A 21,670-nucleotide genomic window follows, 5' to 3' on the forward strand; every position below is an offset into this window, starting at 1 on the left:
GCAGGAGTACGCTACTACCACTGAACACACAGGTACACTACTACCACTCAACACACAGGTACAAGGGCACAACGGCAAGGTCCTAACTCAGGAATCGGACCATCCGCACGAGCAGAGACGCTGACCAAGGACTCTTGCGCTTTTGGTTGAGACCGACCATCAGCTTTGAATTTAAAAGCAGGAAACTGTTACCGCAGCATAGTTTGAAGCACATCAGTCCAGAGCGACACTCGTTCACGCATGTCATTGTTTGCGTGAGTCATCTCTATCGTTCAGGTCCACGGATCCAGGAATTCTTCCACGAGATTTTCTTTTCTCTGCAGGACACGATCATTTTTTTATCCGACATTAGCCAAATCGAAAACAGCTGCACCCCTTTCATTACCCCGAGAAACAACCAAGCCCGCAGGACAGAAGAGAGAGAGTCTGCAAACAGACGAGGAGGAAACAGTAGATTCCTGAAGAAAGGAGCGACTTGCTGAAGACACACTTTCGATGAAGCACCACTTTGAAGATCAAACGTTCCCCGAGCGATTTCGTTAGGGCACCGAGCAGCGCAAGGCAAGGTGGCGCGACCACCGCAAATTCATATACATAAGCTGCTTATTCGGCCCGCGAGGTCACGTGCGTGTGTATACACAACAGCCGGTTTTGAAAAGGCTATTTATGAAGCGCGCTAAGGGATTATGGCACACAAAGCAACGGCAGGGACGCATCTGTATATGCACGAAGTGTCAGCGTATCAATAAATACGCGTCAATGCATCAGGCACAATGAATACGACAGAACACACAACTTGCCAGGCAGTCCGTGCGTTTCACCGACAGTTTAGTGAGAAGAGCTCTGTGAAACGAATATTACTTGAAACAAAACTATGCCTTAAGGACTTTCTTAAACGAGTACATGTTATAATTAAGACACTCCTTGCTTTCTGGAGGACAGGAAAAGTACTTGATGTCTTTCAGGAGCAAATCAATTTCAACAAAGGAAAGTCAGTGAATGGAATGTCGAACTGTTGCATTTCCACATCTAGTCGAGTATTTGACAGCTTCGCACAGACACTGGAACTCACACCCTTTCTGCGCCGAATTCAATTATTTCTGTGGCTTAAATATTTGCTCTCCCTCTTTCGCTCGAACAAAAGTTCAAAATCAGCAAACCGAAATCTACGAACCTGGCGAGGCTAACTGATAAAGGGAATAATATGCATAATATTTTGAATATAACCAATTTATTCACTCCTATTATATACACATTTTAATCAATATTTACAGCACAATCAAATAATTACCTTTATCATTACGTCAGGTATGTAAGCATGAATTACATTTCCATAATGAATACTAATGGTAGCTTCATTATCGTTCAATATCATTTGCCATAGTGAAGTCATTCAAAATAAATTAAATACGTTGTACGTAAATTGCCACTCAAAAAAAATTCCCATGACAAAAAAAAAGAAGCTTAATGGTCTCAGAGATTATACATCTAGGACTGAAGTTAAAGACGAAACCTACAAAAAAGTACTCAACACATCAATGAGTATAATAATAAGGAAGACGGACCACAACAGGCAAAAAAAGATTACACATTAAAATCCATAGGGGTAACCAACGGCCCCAAATCCTCTGACCACACATCACAATAAAGGTGAAGGATACACAGCTCGGAGAAGGCTACTGCCTCTTGGCTTTCTAGAGTTGGCATAAATTAAATAACTTTACATATTCTTACTTCAATTAAAATCAAAATGCAAATAGCAGAACATTAATTGGCAATAAGGAGCGATAATTTGGAGTGGGTCTGTTATGCCATTACCCTAAATAATACAAGCACCATGTGAATCGGCATCTCATTTCTTCAAACTTGTCCTTTCGTTGCCCTTGTGTAATACAGGCTAGGGAAAGTTAAATCTCGTAGTTTTACAATAACTATTAAAATATATACGCTTTGTTTTAAACACTCTCAAAAATAAATCAATTGCAAGTGAGGTCTGAAACTATAAATTGTTTAATCCATAACTAACAAAAAAGTATCTGAAAACCTACAAATGTAAAGAAAAAAAAAAGCATCAACAAAAAAAAAAAGATTAAATCTTGCTTGGTGCAGCAGAGTACAATGCCTTCTCATTGGTACCAATGAACAAGACTTCACACTTGTAGGAAACATATCTTGTAATCTTTTATCCAACCATAACCGCGATGTCAGCTGGTACCCTACTGAATAAAACAGAAGAGTCTCTAGTCGAAACAAAATCCATTATAACTTGACCGAACTCCCCGGCAATGGTAATTCAGAGAGAGTTGAAAGGAAGAGGCATATCAACAAAGAGGGGGGGGGGAATCTGTTTAGAACAGGCAGTGGCTTACTTAGCCCGCCAACATTAGCGATAACCGTTCAGACGGACGCCGTGTTTGCCAGTTTAGACTGGCAGCGTTTCCCTCCCGCGACCATTCTGCGAGAAAGGCCCGGCGGTTTCCGCTGAGCGCCCGGGGTCAGGCCGGCGAGCGGGCCGCGCTAGCTAATGAGCGTAGCCGCCGCGGCGCATTGTTTGCTCCCCCCCCCCGTCCATTGTAACGTCTAATGCTTTTTCCACCAGCTTCGGCTGCGAGAGGTGCCGGAGGAGGCCTGTTATGTGGCTGTTTAGCACCACAAACCCTGCATTCAACCCTTTTTTCTTTTCTCTTTTTTTTCTGTCGGGTTTTCAAAACGAGTCAACATTTCGGTTCTTTTCAGAGGCGCAGCCAAAGCGGACGGATTTCTCGTCCGGTCTGGAAGCGCGTCCTCTCGCTGAAGCTCAGCGCTACCTCTATCCTGTCGAGACATCGCTATGCCAAGCTCGACGCGAGCGGTTCATTCCGTTCGCACCTGTTCGGGGCCGGCCTCCCAAAACACTTAATCCACGATTCGGGGAGGCTGGCAGCAGAAGAGGTGCTGGCCAGATCATTGGGACCCCATCTGACTCCTTCCCTACCCTGGAGGTAAGGAGAGAGGAGGTCACCCGAAGAGGATTTGATTGACTGCTGTGTGTCGAGTCCAGCCTACTGATCCACATCCTTTCCACAAACTCGAACCCCTACAACCTAAGAAATGGGAGGTCACTCACACACAGCCTATACACCTGATGGCCTTCCACCCAAATGCATACAAGCTTCACCTGCAGTAACATGATCTCTCACTGCTCTGCTCTTAGAGTGCATAACCTCTTGAAAATAAAATATGGGGGGGGTGTCTATCATGTAGCTTTACTTCAAGCTGTTCTTATTGTTATTTTTATTGAAATGGTATTACAGCGTGGTCCTCTACAATTTGTAAATAAAAGCATGTTAATTCACACTGTTCTGCAATGGTGCTTTCTAATAAATCCGGATTGCAATCTGACTCATGACTCGAATCCAACAAACTGTTTTCCGGTTTCCCCAACGGTTCGGTTGGTACGTTACGAGCAGAGCAGTGGCATTCTTTATTACCGGAGAACTGGTTTGCATAATTTCGACCGCCACTACGCGAGGCATGTTTGCGCAACTGATGACGACGGCGCTCTGTAAACACCGGGGCCTGCTCTGAATGGCTGACCCGACGGGCGACCGGAACGGTGGACAGGATGGGGGGGGGTCGCTCCCGGCCAGGCAAAATTTCGGCAGGGGGATGAAAAGCTCGCCGCGTGGCAGTGAGGGGGGGGGCGACTACGGTGTCCGCGACCCGGGCGCGTTTTTCCTCGGCGTAAAAACCCGACCCTTGCGGCGGGCGTACGAAAAGAAAACAGACGAACCGAGCCGCCGGAGACGCATGCGCGCGCGTGTGTAAACCCGCCGCGTACGTTTGGCCGCTCACGGGGAGAAAAACAGGCCGGGCCCTTTTGTCCGCCGCAGAAAGGCCGTGATAAAGGCGCTCCGTATCCCCCCCCCCCCCCCCGCCATCGCCGCGTCTGTATTAATGACATTAAATACTCATGCCACTGTAATATATTTTTCCCCCCTTGTCGCCGGGCGCGGGGATTCAATTAACGATGACCTAAAAATGCTTCCTTTCAAGCCCTTTTCTCTGCGAGGCGCTTTGCATTTCAATGGCGCGCGCCCGTGAAAGAGTGCGCCCCCCATCTTGTGCCGAGGCACCTCCTCGGCACTCGGCGATGTGGGACGCGGTCCTTTTATTCCCGCCGGAGCTGAACCGCGCGGCGGCGGGAGTCATTATCACCCTATCAAAAACCGCCAGGCGCCGGGACTGGCCTATTTACTCGTTTAATTCGTCCTCCCCTCCTTTTCCCGTGATCCTGCACGACGCTGGTCGACACGTCGTTTTTTTCCCGTTTCCTTTGTTATCCGGTAATTGTGGGGATGATATGAAAATGGACGCATTTCTGCTCTCTGTAATTAAGAAAGCCCCTCCTGACCCCCCAACGCCACCCACCAACCGCCCCTAACCCCCCCACCCCACCCCCATCGCCGCCCAAACGAACGTAATAAACAATCGATGACGAGTTGATCTACCGTGAAACCCATTGCAGTCTCGCCGTGCGTTCTGCACATGGGTGTGTGTCCTTGCATGTTTCGTTGATCAAAAGGTTTTAACCCCACCCCCAGGCTATGAACGGAAGAGCGGGACGTCCTCTGTCAGGAATGGACTTTTCCTTCAATTTTCCCCTCATCTGCACCTGACAAAATTGTTATCCGTATGCAGGAGTGAGACCGGCCTCCAGTTGCTACTGCCACAGACTGATTATTTCCACTCCGGGTGCCAGGCGTTTGTGTGGAGAGACCTAATGATTCTCCTTCAGTAGAATGAGCTTCCCAGCCATGGAAGAATTGCTCCAGTGTGCGCGTATTGATTGTTTCGCAGTCTGGACCCAATGGCACACTTTGCTACTTGACTTGTCTGGCTTAATGAAGCACGCGCAACACATACAGAGACAACTGCGGCTATTTCACACGGCTCAGGTCAATGGAACACCCACACACTCACTAAATTTAAACATCTGGCAACTTGCTGGCTTCACGTGTGCCTTCAACAAGACTTGATACACAGGACGACGTCCTATTGCAAACCTCGTACTATAACTGCAGCTCTGCTCAATTTCTTGGCCCGCTTTTACGGAAACAGTTCAGAACTGGTGTTTGTGTGTGGTCACTCGGTAAATCCCAAAGCAACAGAGATAGAACAATCTCTGCATTCAAGGACCCAATATTTCTAGCGAAATACAGGAAAGTTTGTAGACAGCTGTGGAAACAGGTTTTTTTTATTTATTTAAATGTGCACAGATAATAAATTGGAGCCACATTTGCATTAATTGCCCCAGGGGGGTATCGTGAGGCGACTTGCCCTTGCCTTGATTGGATCCAGCGGACGGCCGCTAGACCATCGTTTCCGCGCGGCGACGCCGCCGGCTCCAACCCAACGGCGAGGCGCAGATTCCGCAGGTAGCCCCCCCCCCCCCCCGCAGGTGAACGCCGTCCGCGCGTTCCCCTCCGCCCCGGGCGGCGACTTTCCTGGACGTGATTAAATTCTCACAGGTCTCTCCGCCGAGCGCCGTCGCCGGTCGCACATTCCGCCTACAGGTGGGGGGGGGGGGCGGGGGGTGGGCGCCGTGGCAACCGTCACACAGCGCTTAAATTCGCGGGAGAGGTGTCGGCGCTCTCGGCTCCGTCGCGTTCGCCGACCCGACCCGGCCCGGGCCTCCGGGCCTCCCGGCGCCCCCCCGAATCCGGCCCGCTAATCACCGGCCCGCCAGGCGAGCCGCGACGCGTCGCGCCCGCCGGCGGACTAATTACCGTCGTGTTTGTGAGCGGCGGGAATGTCACCTGCGCGACACTTGCTGGGGGTATTAGCGGATAATTACATACTGCAGTCCCCCCAACGCCGCTCCATGGAAATGTCCTTATTAGAGACATAAAGGAGGGGAACCGGGGCGACGCGCGAATGCCCGGGCGGGAGTGGGGCCGTCGCCGTGACATCGCATTAAAGGACATGACACTCGTCCACGCGTTACATAAACCGCTCTCCTTTCTTTTCTGGGGTTTTTTTTTTTTGTTTTTCTTCTTTCTTCTTCTTCTTCTTCTCCACGGAGCTGGAATGCGGCGGCTTAATTTAAAGGGAACCGGTTCTACCCGGGCTTCGGCGCACCCGGTAATGAAACGGTAGATGAATGGACTCAAAATGTCATTTTCTGCGCAAAAATTCTTTTTTTTTTGCGTTGGTTATCTCCGTCCGCCCCGTAATGATTTCGTGAATGGCTTTTTTTCGCAAATCCATAACAAAGCGGCGTAGTTAAGGGCCAAGGCTGTCGAGCGCGCCATTATAATTAACTTATAGCACAAAAAACACGGCCAGGATATGCTTTTACTGACGCGGCATCGGCTTTGGAGGATTACACTGGCAAATGCTGAAACTATTCCAGGGTCACATAACGTATTTGGAAAATATAATATGCAATTACGCACATCCAGCACGAGAACATTAAAACAACCGGAACCTCGGCGAAACTCCATTTCAGCTTATCCCGTAGAACGGCGATTATCAAAAACACCGAAACGGTGTGTGCAAATAAGAAATGAGAACGATTATTTTTTTTATTCACAGCCGCGGCATAACTGAAATTATTATTTTTTTTGCAATTTCAATATACCGTGGCGCTGTGAATTAAAAAAAAATAAAAAGCAGTATGCGCCTCGCGAATTCTGAAAAGGAAAATGTACCAAGAAAACCCAAAAAAAAAACAAAAAACCTTTATTTCAAAAGTTGTGCTGATATTTGCCACCGAGGAGCAGCTTCACTTTTCTTACACACAGTACGACACGTGGGTACAGGGCGACAACAAAAAAAAAAAAAAGCGTATAAAAATAATAAATTTTCGAGGCAACGGCGTCAGTCCCATTATAGATAAATGTAAAATACTCTGCATTGGCCGTCCTTTAACAGACTACAGCGGGCAGTCGAACAAACGCTGCAAAAATGGGTCCATTTGAACTGGATTCCCCCCCACCCCCCAACCCCCAACCCCCCAACCCCCCAACCCCGGTCTTTCAGGCTTCATGAATAAATCTATACAACCAGCGGCGCTGATAAATGGATGAGCTTTTCAATCCCGATCTCCAGGTGCGGCTGCGTGAGAGTCCAGCCGGGCGGGCGGCGAATGCCCCTCGGTTACCGGCGGCAGCCGAGCGTTTATTACACGCCTTTCTCAGACCGGCGGGAACGGGCACGGCCGCGCGGGCTATAAATACCGCGCCTGGAACCCGCGGGCTCCGCCGCACACGCCCCCCCCGCCAGGGGACAGGGACGGGCCGACGGGGACCGTAGGCAGCTGTCCCCACACGTTCAACCAGAATCCAGAGTACCCGTCCCGCTTGAAGCGTAATTATTAAAAACGTGGAAACTAAAAGATGTGTGTGTGAGAGTGTGTTTGTGTGGTGAGTGAGTGAGTGAGAGTGTGTGAGTGAGTGTGTGTGTGAGTAAGTGTGTGTGTGTGTGTGTGTGTGTGAGTGAGTGAGTGAGTGAGTGAGAGAGTGTGTGAGTGATAAGTGTGTGTGTGTGTGTGAGTGAGTAAGTGAGTGTGAGTGAGTGAGAGTGAGCGAGTCAGTGTGTGTGAGTAATAGTGTGTGTGTGTGTGTGTTTGTGTAGTGAGTGAGTAATAGTGTGTGTGTGTGTGTGAGTGAGTAATAGTGTGTAAGTGTGTTTGTGTAGTGAGTGAGTAATAGTGTGTGTGTGTGTGTGAGTGAGTAATAGTGTGTGTGTAAGTGTGTTTGTGTAGTGAGTGAGTAATAGTGTGTGTGTGTGTGTGAGTGAGTGTGTTTTGTGGTGAGTGAGTGACTGTGTGTTCATGTGGGTGTGTGAGTGCATGCGAGTGTTCAACATTTCACTGGTTTCAGTCACAACCCTCCGCATCGACATTCGGTCGATGCGAAGCTCTTCATCAGCCAGGTACCACCAACACCGTGTTTTCTTTTCATATTTACCTTGAAGCGTACACAATAACGGCGATAATTCAAAAGCGTCTGGTCTGACTCAGGCGCATTCCAGCGTCTGAATGCGCGAGCTCCCCGCCGGCGTGGCGGAAGGGTCCGGAAATTAAAGCCGTAAATAAGAGGCCATGTAGATAACAGCCCCCCCCCTCCCCCTCCTGACAGTTACGAGCCCCCGGTCGGACCCTAAGCCGGCCACGTGCCGGGGACAGAAACTCAAACCCGAGCGGGGCGAGCACAAAGGGCGGCCGCGGCCGGCTCCGGCGGGGCCTCTCGGCGGGGTCTGGAATGTCAGAGCAGCCCATTGTTTGTCGCCGCGCTCGCCGCCGCCGCCGGCTCCTCGCGCCCAGGCGCTAGCGGCACCAAGGTGACGTCTCATCTTCTGAAAACCGTTCTGTTTGCCGTCCGACCGACGCCGGTCACGTTTACCCTTACGGCCATACGGGGAGGTGGGGTTGGGGGGTGGTGCATTCCTAACACCCGCCAGGTCAAGATGGGAAGCATCCCGATAAAATAAAATGCTGAGGTAATCCTCGGGGGGGAAATAAGTCAGGGGAGGTCAGCGATGCACTGCTGCGCTGTGCTGTGCTGAGCGGTCCAAAGTCAGGGCGGCCATTTTGAAATTTTCCTCTCAGTTGGACCAGGTCAGGTCAGGGATAGAGTTAAAAATAACATTATGAAAATGGATTGTTTTAATGGCAAATGATCAAGTTAAAATGGTGATGCAGGTAAAATATATTTGCAAATGTCCAGTCAGCCAACCAAAAACTGGGATGGGTGAATATAATAATAATATTATTGTTATTGTTGTTAATATTATTATTACTATTATTGTTATTATTCATTCTTGTTATAAAATGCTTTTCACACACCCCGTTCATATAGAACCACATATATATCCAAACCAATGGCCTTCATATATTAATACTACCCAGTGAACTCTATCCAACTCTAGGGTTCCACACCCAAAGCGTCAAACACTGGAACAACTTGTTTTTAAAAAGAGGATGCATTAAAGTGCTGTCATTTCAGCGAATTGCAAATTTTCTTTCTCTTCTTACGGGCATGAAGAGTTTCCTTCTCTCATTCTCATGTGTTTTTGATTCAGCTATAGTTAAATAATGGGCAGCATTTAATATCAAAGAAAATCTGAATGATGGGGGGGGGGGGGGGGGGTAGGTGAGTTCTTGACATTCATTTATATAATAACCTTGTTAGGGGAACCAGAGCTACGAGGGGTGATGAGCCAGGTATTCTGTTCCTCACACCTCTCCCCAAACCTCCATTTTTCTCAAGGTGGCCAAGTTCAACCCTGCTGTTACCTCAACATCTTCCGAGGACGCCTGTATCCGTTTCTCTCTCACGGTACCGTCTTCCAGGGAATGCAGAGGGCCCGATGGTTTCATCCCATCAAAGCAGAAGCGTCCGCGTGCCGAAAAGAACCCGGGGCCCCAGCGGGCAAGGGGGAGAGCGCCCCGGGGGGGTTCCAAAAGGGTGCAGGGAGAGGCCCCCTATGTATCCGTACCCTCAGGGACAAGCCACACGAGCAACGGCGAGACGGCAGCCCCCCTCCCGAACCGCAGAAGCGCTCGAGTCCCGGACGAGTTGGGGCGAAGCCCGGAGACGGTGAAGCTGTTTCGGGAGCGGGCGACGCCCCCGCGTCGTGAGGCGCAGACGCCCCTCGGGCCCACGAGGCCTCCCCTCGCTTTTCCCGCTCCGCTTCCGCTCTGGAAGCCCTAAGAGCTCGACTTGCGCTCCCGCGTTCGCTTACAGCGCTCCGGCGTTTCCGTTCAGGCCGACCAGAACCCCTAGAATCCTTTAAGTCGCCGCTGATGACCCACCTCTCCTCGTTGGCATTCAATTCGAGCTGAGCTTGTCCCCTTGTTTTTATCTTCTATAATAATTATTTTATTACTAAGTTTGTCGTTTCCTTTTATTCTTATTTTTATTACTGTTATATTCATTTTTGGTGTTTTAAGCTTGTTCAAGCACTTTGGTCAACTGTGGTTGCTGTAAATGTGCTATATAAATAAACTTTGACTTGACTTTGACTTGACTGAGGTAATGGCGTTTCATGCAGGAAGCTGAAATTTGTAGCAGTGAGGAACATCCTTCGGTGAAATCTCTCGACGCAAATTCAGGCACTATGTTCCGCACCGTTTTACACTGATTTCAAGATTTACACTGAGATTACACTGGGTGGTAGCGCGGTATGATGGTCAGGGAACCGGGCCGAAAGGTTGCAGGTTCAATTCCCAGGTAGGTTCACAGTGCTGTCCTACCCTTGAGCAAGGTATTTTACCAGGCTTCATAAATACACCCAGCTGTATCAATGTATGCTATGTAAAAAATGTGCGCAGGTCCCTGTAATGCCAGTAATGTATGTACATGAAGACCTGCAGGGTCTCGGAGCAATACTTCAAATGGCAGGCCTACTAAAAACAATCCAGATAAATGGTGAAGTGACCTTTCCATGTTAATGACTTAAGAATGGAGACCTACTTCCGCACAGAATTATATTCTCTGTGGAAGTCCTTATAAATACACACACACACACACATACGACACACAAACACACACACACACACACTGCAAAATCACTCACTGCATTACAACCAAGATGCATTACCAACCGCTGGCGCATTTAAACTGTTTATGCTGCGTAATCGCGTTACGCGTCTTGGTCCTCCCGGAGGAAAGTTCGCGTATCTGGCTTCAATCGGCTTCAGATCAGCGCTGCTGCGTTCGCCGGGCTGTGCTCTGGCTCCCACGGGGGGGGGGGGGGGGGGGGAAGAAAACACATAAAGGTCCAGCACAGTCACCGGGACCGTAGTTGGCATGCCCCTGCATATCACTGCTCGACCAGCCTGGAGATGCCACCTGACTTCCCAGAGTCCTGTGTACCTCCAGAACAACAGCAGGGCCTTTTGACACTGAGCACTCCTGCCCAGATGCGGCCTAACGTAGCGCCCTCTTTATTTTGGTGCCGTAACGCGGCACCGTAGCCACAAACGACGTCATCTGGACACCCTGAACCTGGAGGAAGGTGGGACGTAGCCGAGCACCGAGGAGGACCCCCGTCCCGCGCCGGAAAAAGGGGAGGCCAGGACGTGCAGCCACGGAGGCGAATGGAGCGGCCGCCTGCGTTCCGTCCGCGGGCGCTACGCTTCCCGCTGCGCGAGAGGAGCCCGAGGGAGCCGGGCGCTGGGAAAGGAAGTTCTAGAAGCCTGGATTTCCTGCTTCTGACAGCGGCCAAGAACTCTGAGGTTTCTGTAGTGCGCTCAGGAACTGACTCATCCAGTGATTCATGGACTAGATATTGCTTTGGATGTGTGTGTGCGCGTGTGTGTGTGTGTGTGTGTGTGAGAGAGAGAAAGTGTGTGCATGCGTGCGTGCACGCATATGTGCATTTGTGTGTATGTAAGTGTATCTGAGTCCCAGTATGTGATTTTGTGTGTGTGTACAGTATGTATGTGTGTATGTGTGTCTGTGAGTGTGTTGAGTGTGTGTGTGTGTGTGTGTGTGTGTGTGTGTGTATGAGAGTGCCTGTATGTGAGTATGAGAGTGCCTGTGTGTGTGTGTGTGTGTGTGTGTGTGTCCGTGTGCCTGGTCATGGTATCTGTTCCTTTTAGTGACTATTGGAATAAAAACAAAAAAAAAACACATTCCCAAAACAAAAAAACGGGTGGGGGGAACTAAAATGTCCCCACAATCCACTGGTAACAGGAAAACCACTGCATTGTAATTAAGGGTTATTAGGACACCATTTGTATCTACATTATTTTCCTCCGAGAAGCGGATTAGGCCCGGCATACGGTTTTAATTATGAGCCCATTACCGAAAAAAAGGCCGGAGCGCTGGTTTGTTTTGCTGCATAAGTGTTTCGGTAACAGCGAGCAAGCGGCTTCCATTCACGTTTTTTTTCTCCGTCATAATTTTAATGGATTACGCATAAATATAGAACCAAGGCATTCTTTAAATGGCAACTAAATGCTCCCCCGACAAAGCACGTTTGATTGTTCTATGTCATCTATTAAAACAGGACGTCTATGATATTAATGCTAATGAAAAGGTAAATTTTCTGATACTAATGAACAAAGTCTTATAGCCAGTGCCTCCTGACGCTGAGCCAATGTAGCAGTAAAGTGGTGACTTACTGACCGGCTATATTTTTTTTTTTTTACAAAATGGCGGCGTCCGTGAAACAATCGTTCACGGCACAATGTCCGTAAGAAATGCCGTAAGCTGTCGGGAAAACATCTGGAAATACGCTCGCGGTTTTGTTACACGACCATCTGAACACAAAATGCGCCGTGGGATTGATATTATTTTAAGTTCTGAAGCGCGAGGCCCTCAAAACACATCATCTTTGCAGACATCGAGGAAGAGGTTTTACCCGCCTCCCGCCAAAAAGCACCGCCCCGGGAGCCGCATCCGCGATTATCCCGGCGCTCCGGCGGTAACGATTCGGCAAAACCTCGCGTCCGCCGTCCCTCTCTCTTCGACGGCGGCAGATAAGGCCCTTTACTTCACTGTACTCAGTTTATTTTTACAGGGACGTTAATAAACATTTCTGTAAAAACGTGCCAGTTTAGCCAGCACGGCTAATTTTCGACCGTAGTCCCTGGGTCCCCGGGTACATCAAAAACAACAAACACAAAACGCTAATCCCGTTTGGGCTCCCCGCGCGCTTCGATCGGGCGCCGGCGGCCGTCGGAGAAACGAACCGCGACGCCTTCGTCCGGCATCGTCCGGGAAAACGACGCGTCCGGCTGAAAAGCGAGGCGGCGGAGGGGACGCCGGCTTCTTGTCAACGCTCGGCGGTTTTGGCGGCAAAACACTTTCCGAGAACTGCCGAGGTCTCTCGTCAGACTGGACGGATGACAAAAAAACACCCGAGTGAGCAAAAGCAGGAAACAGGAAAGCGGGAACAAGAGGCAGAAAGGAGAAAGAAAGAAAGAAAGCAGGAGGGAGGCAGGAAGAGGAAGAGGGAGAGAGAGAGAGAGAGAGAGAAATAAAACGCACAAACAGGCCGTGTGCGCACTTGAAACAAGTAAAGGGAAATAAAAAATAAACAAAGAGGGCTTCTGACGGTGGCGGAGCAGGCGAGGGGCGGAGCAGGCGAGGGGCGTAGCCGGTGGCGATCTGGCGGCCGCGGTCCTGAGGCGGACCGGCGCTGGTGATGTCAGCGGTTCTGCGCCGGCTCACGCAGAGCGAGGCCGGGAGAGCCACAGACCGTGTTTAAAAAATTCCCTTTGTGACACGGGGTTTACCTCAGGGCACCCAGGGCAAGACTACAGACCGCCCTGCCTCTCTCCTCTCTCCCCTCTCCCCTCTCCCCCCACCTCTCCCCCCACCGCGCCCCCAAAACACGGTGGAGCCCCCCCCCCGCCCCCGCTCCCTCCAGAGGACAGTGTGACTACAGAGAGGACTGGGCCTTTTCTCTACTGTGGAAACAGCTCCTTCCCCTCATCCCCCAACACGCCGCCGCTACACTAACAAGCCTGCGCTCCCAAATGCGATTACAGACCACTTCTCTCTTTCTCTTTCTCTCTCTCTCTCTCTCTCTCTCTCTCCCTCGGCTTCCAGCGGATACAGAAATCCGGCGAGTTCCCTCCCCGCCCTGCCGTCCATCCGATAGAGGAAGGCCCGGTTGCCGCTTAAACAACCTACACGACATTACTCTTACTCCTTAACAAACGTGGCGGAAGCATATTACTCCAGCACGTAGATAATTGCGCCTTTTCCACATTTCAGTCTTTTTCCAGCGGCAGTTTTTCCTGCTACTCAAAGGACGCGGTAAGCGAACGAGGGGGGGGAGCAGCTCCGGCTCAGAGAAAACCTCGCTCGCTTCCTTTCGTTTTCGCCGCCATCGCGCGGTTCTCCCAGGTTGGCGGACATCTCCGACGCGAGCCCCGACGTTACGGACGCGTTTCAGCTCGCCCCGTGCCCCCGAAGCCGTCCGCGAAAAGCCTCGCTTCCTCCCCGCGCCTCCTCCGAGGCCGGCTTTATATCGGCCACCGACTCCTGATTTTTCGCGTAAAAAAAGTGTTTCGCACGTTAAAAAAAATCCGGAACGCCCTGGACGGAAGAGGGCGACGGAACCCGCCCGCGCGGTGGACTTAATCCCTGCAAAAAACGCAAACTTAACTTCCTCGTAAAAGAGCGCCCTGACCACAGACTAAACACGCCTGTCGAACAACCGACAGCCTAGCACATAACACCCTGATTCTTCCGGTCAATCAGATGCAACCGTTGCACAAGGTAGATGACAAAAAAACCAGACGGCGCTAGCGTTCGACACTGCTAAACCGGTCAAGAGCACGCCTGCGCTAATGGACACGGGTCCCCAAAAACTCAAATAAGCAGAATTGCGTTAAGGCTTTAACAAGTAATTAATCGAGTCAACAGTTCTGCGAAATATTAAGTATGCGGCAATCAGCGTAACAAGTTTTCTCCTGCCGTTCCCGGGGTGAATGCTAACTGATAATGATGATGGTTGGAGGACGTTTGTGCTCAATCAACATTACGCTGATGCATTTGATTTGATTGCGCCAGGCCGCACTTGCCAGACCCCTGAACAGCAGGTTTGTTAATCTCTTCTGATGTCGTTCAGTTAAATTAAACCAACCAGGGCAAAATATTATTAACCCACAGCTGAAACGTAATGCGTCCGCTAATCAAATTCAATTATTTACTTTCTTTTAATAGCAATATAAGAAAGCAGAACTCTTTATTTCTTGAAAGTGTTTAATTGGAGAATTTAAGTAGCACGGCCAGAAGTTTAACCGAAAAACATTAAATGCTATTGTCAGAAGTTTGCCGCGAGTTCATAATAGCGAGTTTGCGAAAGTTGGGAAAGTGAGCAGCCGATTATTTGAAGTGCGCTTGTTTTTAAAAAGTACTTTCATTATTGTAGCATCAGGCAACAGGCTACTGGCAATACCTCGAGACCCAATAAAAATATCAGGTTCCAGCACGCTAAAATTTGGCCTGTAAACAAAACAAAACAAAGCAAACTGGCTGATTCGTTTCCTATAATGATGCGTTTCCTATAATGCCAGGCACTTCCTGCACACATTTAGATCTCAGTTCTTCAAAAATGTTACTATTAACGACAGCGCAGGTGGCGTTCACCGTCGCCCGTGACGAGGCTGAGGGGCGGAGCTCCGGGGGAGTCTTCGGGGGAAACACCTCAAAAAACCGCAATAAAAATCATTTTTAAAAACACCTATGACAAACACCAATATTCACCACAACTGAGGACACACTTAAGTCATCTGTGCCGAGATGGCGTTCGGCCATTTTGACGTTTGATAAGTCTGACAAAGCACAGCACAGGCCGACATATTTGCTGAGTCACCGCGTGTGCGAACTATTGTATAAATCAGTGAAAACCTGACTGATTTCAGGAGCAATAGACGTTGCGGTGCGTTCGCTTCAAAACCGAGATTCTGCCTTCTCCGCGTTTCTGTTTCCGCTCAATATTCTGAGCCAGGAAATCTGACTGCGCTGCAGGCGACCACTTCAGACGAAGGAAAATACACTTCCTTTCTATCTGGAACCGCAAAAGAAAAGTTGCCATGTATGAGTTCACAGCCCCCTCGCTACAAAATGGAAATTTCAAGTACACAGATTAATTTTCCAAGTCGTTCTGCGGCTTTTATTTTACTTGGCCGAGAAGGGTGGAAGCGCTTGGGCCTTTTGTGCTCCAAACTTTATTTTACTGGCGGGAAAATCGGTTTAGGCATTACTGGAAGGATTAATGCTCATCAGAAAAAAAAGAGAGACCTTGTTTTCAAAGACAAATTCCATTAAACGTGTGCATGTTCAAGAATTTACGAGGCATGGATTTCGAGACAATCCAGAGAATTCGAGCGTTATCGCCATTTCTCGGAGAGAAAGACACAGCCACGGTCACGGGCAGTGTAGTTTTTGCAGAAGTTATCCGCAGCATTTTTTATTTATTTATTTATTTATTTTTTTAAATACACAATACACACACATGCACACGCACACACAGTCATAATATTATCTCCCAGTGCACGCTGTACACACACTAGAGTTAAAGGGCACACAAAACCCAGCCCACTTCACGCAAAGTCAACTGTAGAGACGGCGTGGAATTCTGGAATTCCTGACCGAGATTCCTGACCAGAAAACAACCGCCCTCCCCAACCGCCCCCCGCCCCCCCCCCCCCGCCCCCCCGCCCCCCCCCCAGCATGCAGCGAGGAGCCGGAACAGTTGGCGACTCAAATATGAAGCGCATTAAAACGCTATTGATAAGCTAAATGAACAGATAGTTTATCTGAAGCATACACGGGCCATATGGTGCCACGGACGCCACCGCCTGTTGCTGGCGCAACAATAGGCCCGGCGCAGACCGAGAGTGGCAGGCGCCGTGATTAATAGGCCGTCAGCCTGAATTTCCAGACCTGCAAGCTCGAGAGCAAACGCGCATATTTGCATTTTTCCCCTTTTTCTTCCTACAGGTGCGCGAAAGAACTGCAGCAGATGTCAACTTGAGGATAGAACTGTTTGCCTTCTGCGATTTGACAGCAGCTCGTTCTCCCCCAGCCCGGAGAGACAATGAGCCCCTCTCTCTCCCTCCCTCCCTCCTTCCCTCTCCCTCCTCACACTCTCTCTCTCTCTCTCTCTCCCGCTCCCTCCTCCCCGTTCCCCCACAATCCTCCACTCCCAGAAGTAACTCAATCCACTCAGTGTCCTTTTTCAACCCGTTTCACAACCGAACAGACGGCCCTCCTTTTCATCCCCAAGCACGAATCCGCTCTTGGAAACGTTGGAAATGTTACTCAAGTTTTTTTTTTTTCTCCCCCCATTTTTAAATTTTAACATTGCATCTTCCACAATTTCAAACACTAGCAAAAAAAAAAAAAAAAAGCTAAAGAAAAAAAAAAACAAGTTGGACATTTCAAGTGATGTTTGGTTATGTGAAAACGAATCAGAATCAGAATTTAAACCACCAAGGACAGACTGGCAAAGTAACCACCGAAATCTTACATCTTTATGCTCCGAAAACCCGTGCCAGCCACCACAATAATATCAAAATAATATTTTTCTCGTCCCGGTAAAAACGTAACGATGATCGGTTTAATCTGCATCGATTAAACGCGGGCGTTAAACGAAACGTCCTCGAAGCTAATCGGACAGAATCCGTTGCGTTTCCTGAAGTGTTAGCCGGGCCGTCTGCTGAGTCACCGCGTCTGAATCAATACGGCGGCCTCGCGGAGGGCGCGGGAGACGGCGGGTTCGGGGAGGCGCCGCCGCTACGGAGCTCGGGGACTTTCCGAACGGCGAAGGTGCCGTTTCGCGGCTGCGCCGGACACCGCGTCCTTTTCGCCAGGACGGCCGACGCGGCGGTCCGCTAGGGTCCTCGTCGCTGCCCTCTCGCCCGAGGCGGTCGACGGCCTGCCCGCACAAACCTGGAGGAGCGTCCACTTTTAGCCTGAGCTCCAAATAATTCCCCCCCCCCCCCCACCCCCTCTCGGCGGTATTCCGAAAAGGGGGGTCAAGATGGTCACAGCCTGCACGCCGAGAATATACCCGTGTGCTTTAAAACAAACCCGTCCCTCGTTCAAAAGGGGGAGAGTCTGCTTACACTGCATCCCCCCCTTCGAAAAAAAAAGATTACTACCACCCTGCTTTAATAATCTGTGAGGTTAAGTCTCCAAAAAATAAAAATAATCAACAACAACACAAGCGTTTCCTGGTCAACTGGAAGAGCGATGGTGGAGGTAAACACTTCTGCTGTGTGACTGTTGTCCAGTGTCCAAGATCAAAACCAAATCGAATTACATTCGCGTGCTGCTAAGACTATCTGGAAGTGCTCTTTCAAAAAGCTACGGTGAATTATTTTAATTAAACCCAGCTCTAGTTAAGCAAGGAAAATAAAAAGGCTCCCCCGTTTGTTTTCTCCCCTTCTCCCAAGGGCTCTTATAATTGCTGGTGATGTAAAAAAAAAGAAATAATGATAAAATGCTTCGGTCCACATCAGCTCCCGTTGCATTTTACTCATATGACACAGAATTTTGTTTTATTATTTTTTTTGGTTATGCCTTAAGATAATTACATTTCAAAATGATTATTTGTGCACATCTTCCAATCGTGAACACGCAAGTAATCGCTCTTAATTTCACACTAACCGAGTTTACCTGCATTCAAGAAGAGCCAAATGCCCACCGTCAGGGGGAAATATAATCTATCAGTATTGATTCAAGTCTGAACGTTTTACTGCGTGAAACAGGGTGAAAATTTGAAATCGCAGCTGTTCTGTACAGTAAAATAGCAGGACACTTGCATTGTACCCATGGCTCTAATGACAATACAACCTCCGCACACGTGTGTATGTAACAGCAAAAACAGTATTGCGTGTATTACAGTGTATTAAACCTTCCCTTTAAAATGTACAGATCTTGTATAGGCCTCCGAGGGCCATTCTACACCATGCTAACTACACCAAGGCTTCCATTTCAATGGTCCTGATAAAAAAATATCATTAGTTATGCACAGTTTTTCTTTAAAAAAAAGGACCTTCGGATTCAAATGGCAGCGCTATGGAGACACAGGCCTACCCTACGCCAGTCGCTGAGACCACTTTAGGAGAGGCACGTCGCTACAGACAGACAGACGGCAACCAAATATTTTTTAGAAAAATCTGTGAACCGTTCGCCGAGGTTCGCATAAATAATGTAGCGGTTTAATTATGCAAGAATGTCAGGGTATCCCCTCCACCTTCTCTCTGTCGCCGCGGTGGGCAAAGACGGCTCCCCTTTTTTTTTTTCGGGAGAGTACTGTAGCAGGGGCACGACGGGGCCCAGAACATGGAGGCAGACAATGTGCTATTCTTGCACTCGCAAATGCAATGCAGGCTGGTGTCCAACAGGTCCGCCAGTTGCATAAGACCAGACAAAGCAACTATTGCTGCTCCCTTGGTATTTTTTTTTCTTTTTTTTTCCTCCTCGGCAAACAGATTCACTTCTCGTCATCGTGACAGGTCTGGGACGAAGTCTGTTAGAAGTCAATCTGTTTACTGTAGTAAACGATAATGGCCCCGTTAGAGCCGTCAACAAACAACACATTGTGTCCCTGCCTTCTCTCTCTCTCCCTCTCTCTCTCTCTCTCTCTCCCGCCCTCCCTCCCTCCCTCCATTTTTTTTTTAAAGGCCACAGTGAAATAGACGACAATAATTAACTACAATAAAAGAGGTCTTTTCCCAAATCGCACAATAGAGCAACTTGTTCTCAGAGCAGAATCCCAGACTGGAGCAATGAGCAGGACTGGAGCAAGTTGGACAACTTCAGCAGAACTTCTGGGCCTTTCCTCCGTATCGGTGAATGAATCTGAAATGCACTCCACACGTTTTTTTTTTAAACGTGATGTTAATATGTTTTACTATTTACATGTACTGGCCAATTTCTTTCTTCTTTTTTTTCTTCAATTAATGTATTGCCTGAAAGGCAAAGGAGTGAATAAGGATTCACTTGCTTCAGTACAAACAGACATTGTTTACATAAACACTGCAGAAAACAAATCAGAAATATAATACCTATCTGTTCCTGGTTGCACACCCATAATGCGAAAACGTGGCAGCCTACCATTTCGTGCGGTTCATGTCAAAACTCACTGCCAGCTTAAAAGAACGATCTTGTTCAAAAAAGTGGCCTCTGCTAACAATGGCATTCTGCTCAGTGCAGCACTGTTGTAGCTTGTCCGCTATGTTTAAGCTATCAGGTGACTTGAATGGCACGGGTTATCAGTACGGTCATGCAACAATGTATAGGAATTGTTCCCAGCCGTATGACCCTCAATAACAAAACAAATCTAAAGTAAGACTGGACCCCATGACGTCCCACGAAAACGGATGCTGACCGCCGCACGCATTGTAGCACTTGAGTTATCTAAACATTGAACACACCAATTCAATTCAACATCCGAACCGCGAATCCAGGTTTTGCCTGAATACAATGCATCCCGAAAAAAGGCGGATCTGAAATGTGCAAGTCAAGCGTAACCTACCAAATGTTTTTTAGCCAGGCAGTGGTGAAACAAAGTCGCCATATCCCGTCGGAAAACGTATTTTAAGGAAATATGCAAGGATCATTACATGACAACAACAGGTTAAAAACACTCCGAACACTCCCCAGACTTGTAGTCTTTGGTGGGTTTTTTAAAGCCATTTATTGACAAAATCACAGGCGGGTACTTTAGTTTGAGCTTCCTCGCTGTCGTTAATGAATCATTTACAAACGCCTCCCTGGATACAAACTCTCTGCAACCTGTGCGAAATTTCTGCTGCTTAATTTGAAAAGAGGTGAATTTATACGTACCCTACATTTATATCCCATTCTTTGTTCTTAAATAAGTTTTGCTATCGTTGTGAGTATGCTACCCGATGCGTTTTTAGCTAAAATAAGGCCTAAAAATCGGGAGCAAATTGTATTACATAGGCTTTGTTAATTAAATTTACTCAAAACTAAGAACAGAAAATCTCAGATAAGATCCCTAGAGAGGAACTGCCCTTAACATCATAGCTATCCATACGCAGCAAGAAAACCTCGAACAGAATTCAGCAAAGTTAATGGAATTCGGAGAATTCAACGCAAAATACTAGTAAATACGGGAAAACGGGATAATGTATACTTACAGAATAGAAACAGCCAATAGAGAGGAAAACGCGCCGTATCCTGTGGGTGCAACAAGTCTTCTTTGAATACTATGTTTTTGCTGAGTTCTGAAAATGTTCCACTCCAATCTGCAACTCCCAGCTGAAGCGGCTATGGAGAGGAAAACAGCAACAATTTGATCCGTCATCTTGTTTAAAAAAATATGTTTCTGCATCGAATACCCATCCAAATGTATCGGAAACCGTTTTTGGACTAGCTGTGGTTTGTGTCGGAGATCTACTGCAGCCCAGTAGCGCGTAAGGTTGGGCTTCTTTACAAAAAATGTGAAAAATGTCAAAGATTTTCGTGCTATGTCAGACGGCTACAGCGCTGTGAGTCAATGGACAAAGTGAAAGCACCCTTCAGCAACAGCGTCGAGAAACAATACCGCTAGCTAAAACCCATATAAATCCAGTTTTTACCAGCTTCGCCGCTTCTTATCACAATACCCATTACTTCAAGCTGGATATATTTAATATTTACACACGACAGGCGCAACTTAATCTAAACTTGCTATCCATCTGCAACCATTTTGCATACCATTAATTCAAACTTACCTCAAACACCTCTGTTATTATTTGTTTTGTTTTTTTAATGTCGCCCTTTTCTTTTCCTTATGTGAGCTGATATAGTTTTTTGTAAACTGTGTAAAGTTATTCTTGTGCTTCTGGGCCAGCCGGGTGTATGTACGTGAATCGGCGGCGCACCTACAGTGATGCGAAGAATGCTCGGAATGAGAAGAGGAATGAAATGAACGCGAAGACCGACTTTGCACTGGGGCGGAGCGAAAGTGGCGTCATCCTAAACCCCATAGCCAGCCGGGGTAGGAGGGACTAGAACCATAGAGATGACCTCACAGGAGACGCTGGATTCAAACTTCAGGAAGACAAAAAAGAGGGGGAATTCGGCCCATATGGCGAGTGGACGCTGTGGAAAAATGGGCAGAAATTTGCATGGAAAGTTCTGTAGTTTCTCCGAATCTATCTCCCATGTATTGGAATTTGTTTCATATTGCATGGAATGTCACA

The 21,670-nt window shown here is 48.3% G+C and overlaps 1 protein-coding gene across 3 annotated transcripts in view; it reads right to left on the reverse strand.

The window, feature by feature from the left end:
- tead1a (TEA domain family member 1a) overlaps positions 1 to 21,432 on the reverse strand; it is an 83,454-nt gene extending 62,022 nt beyond the window's left edge. Inside the window, exons 1-2 of one of the 3 annotated variants that reach the window (XM_035395867.1) lie at positions 21,200 to 21,432; positions 20,624 to 20,753 (exon numbers count right to left, since the gene is read on the reverse strand). The gene's annotated coding sequence lies outside the window, so the exon portion shown is untranslated. The remainder of the gene's footprint in view (positions 1 to 20,623; positions 20,754 to 21,199) is intronic. The other 2 variants (XM_035395868.1, XM_035395866.1) reach the window with 2 other exon arrangements.
- Between the last annotated feature and the right edge of the window lie 238 nt (positions 21,433 to 21,670).

This window comes from Anguilla anguilla, chromosome 16 (assembly GCF_013347855.1).
Source record: "Anguilla anguilla isolate fAngAng1 chromosome 16, fAngAng1.pri, whole genome shotgun sequence".
Classification (NCBI taxonomy): Eukaryota; Metazoa; Chordata; class Actinopteri; order Anguilliformes; family Anguillidae; genus Anguilla; species Anguilla anguilla.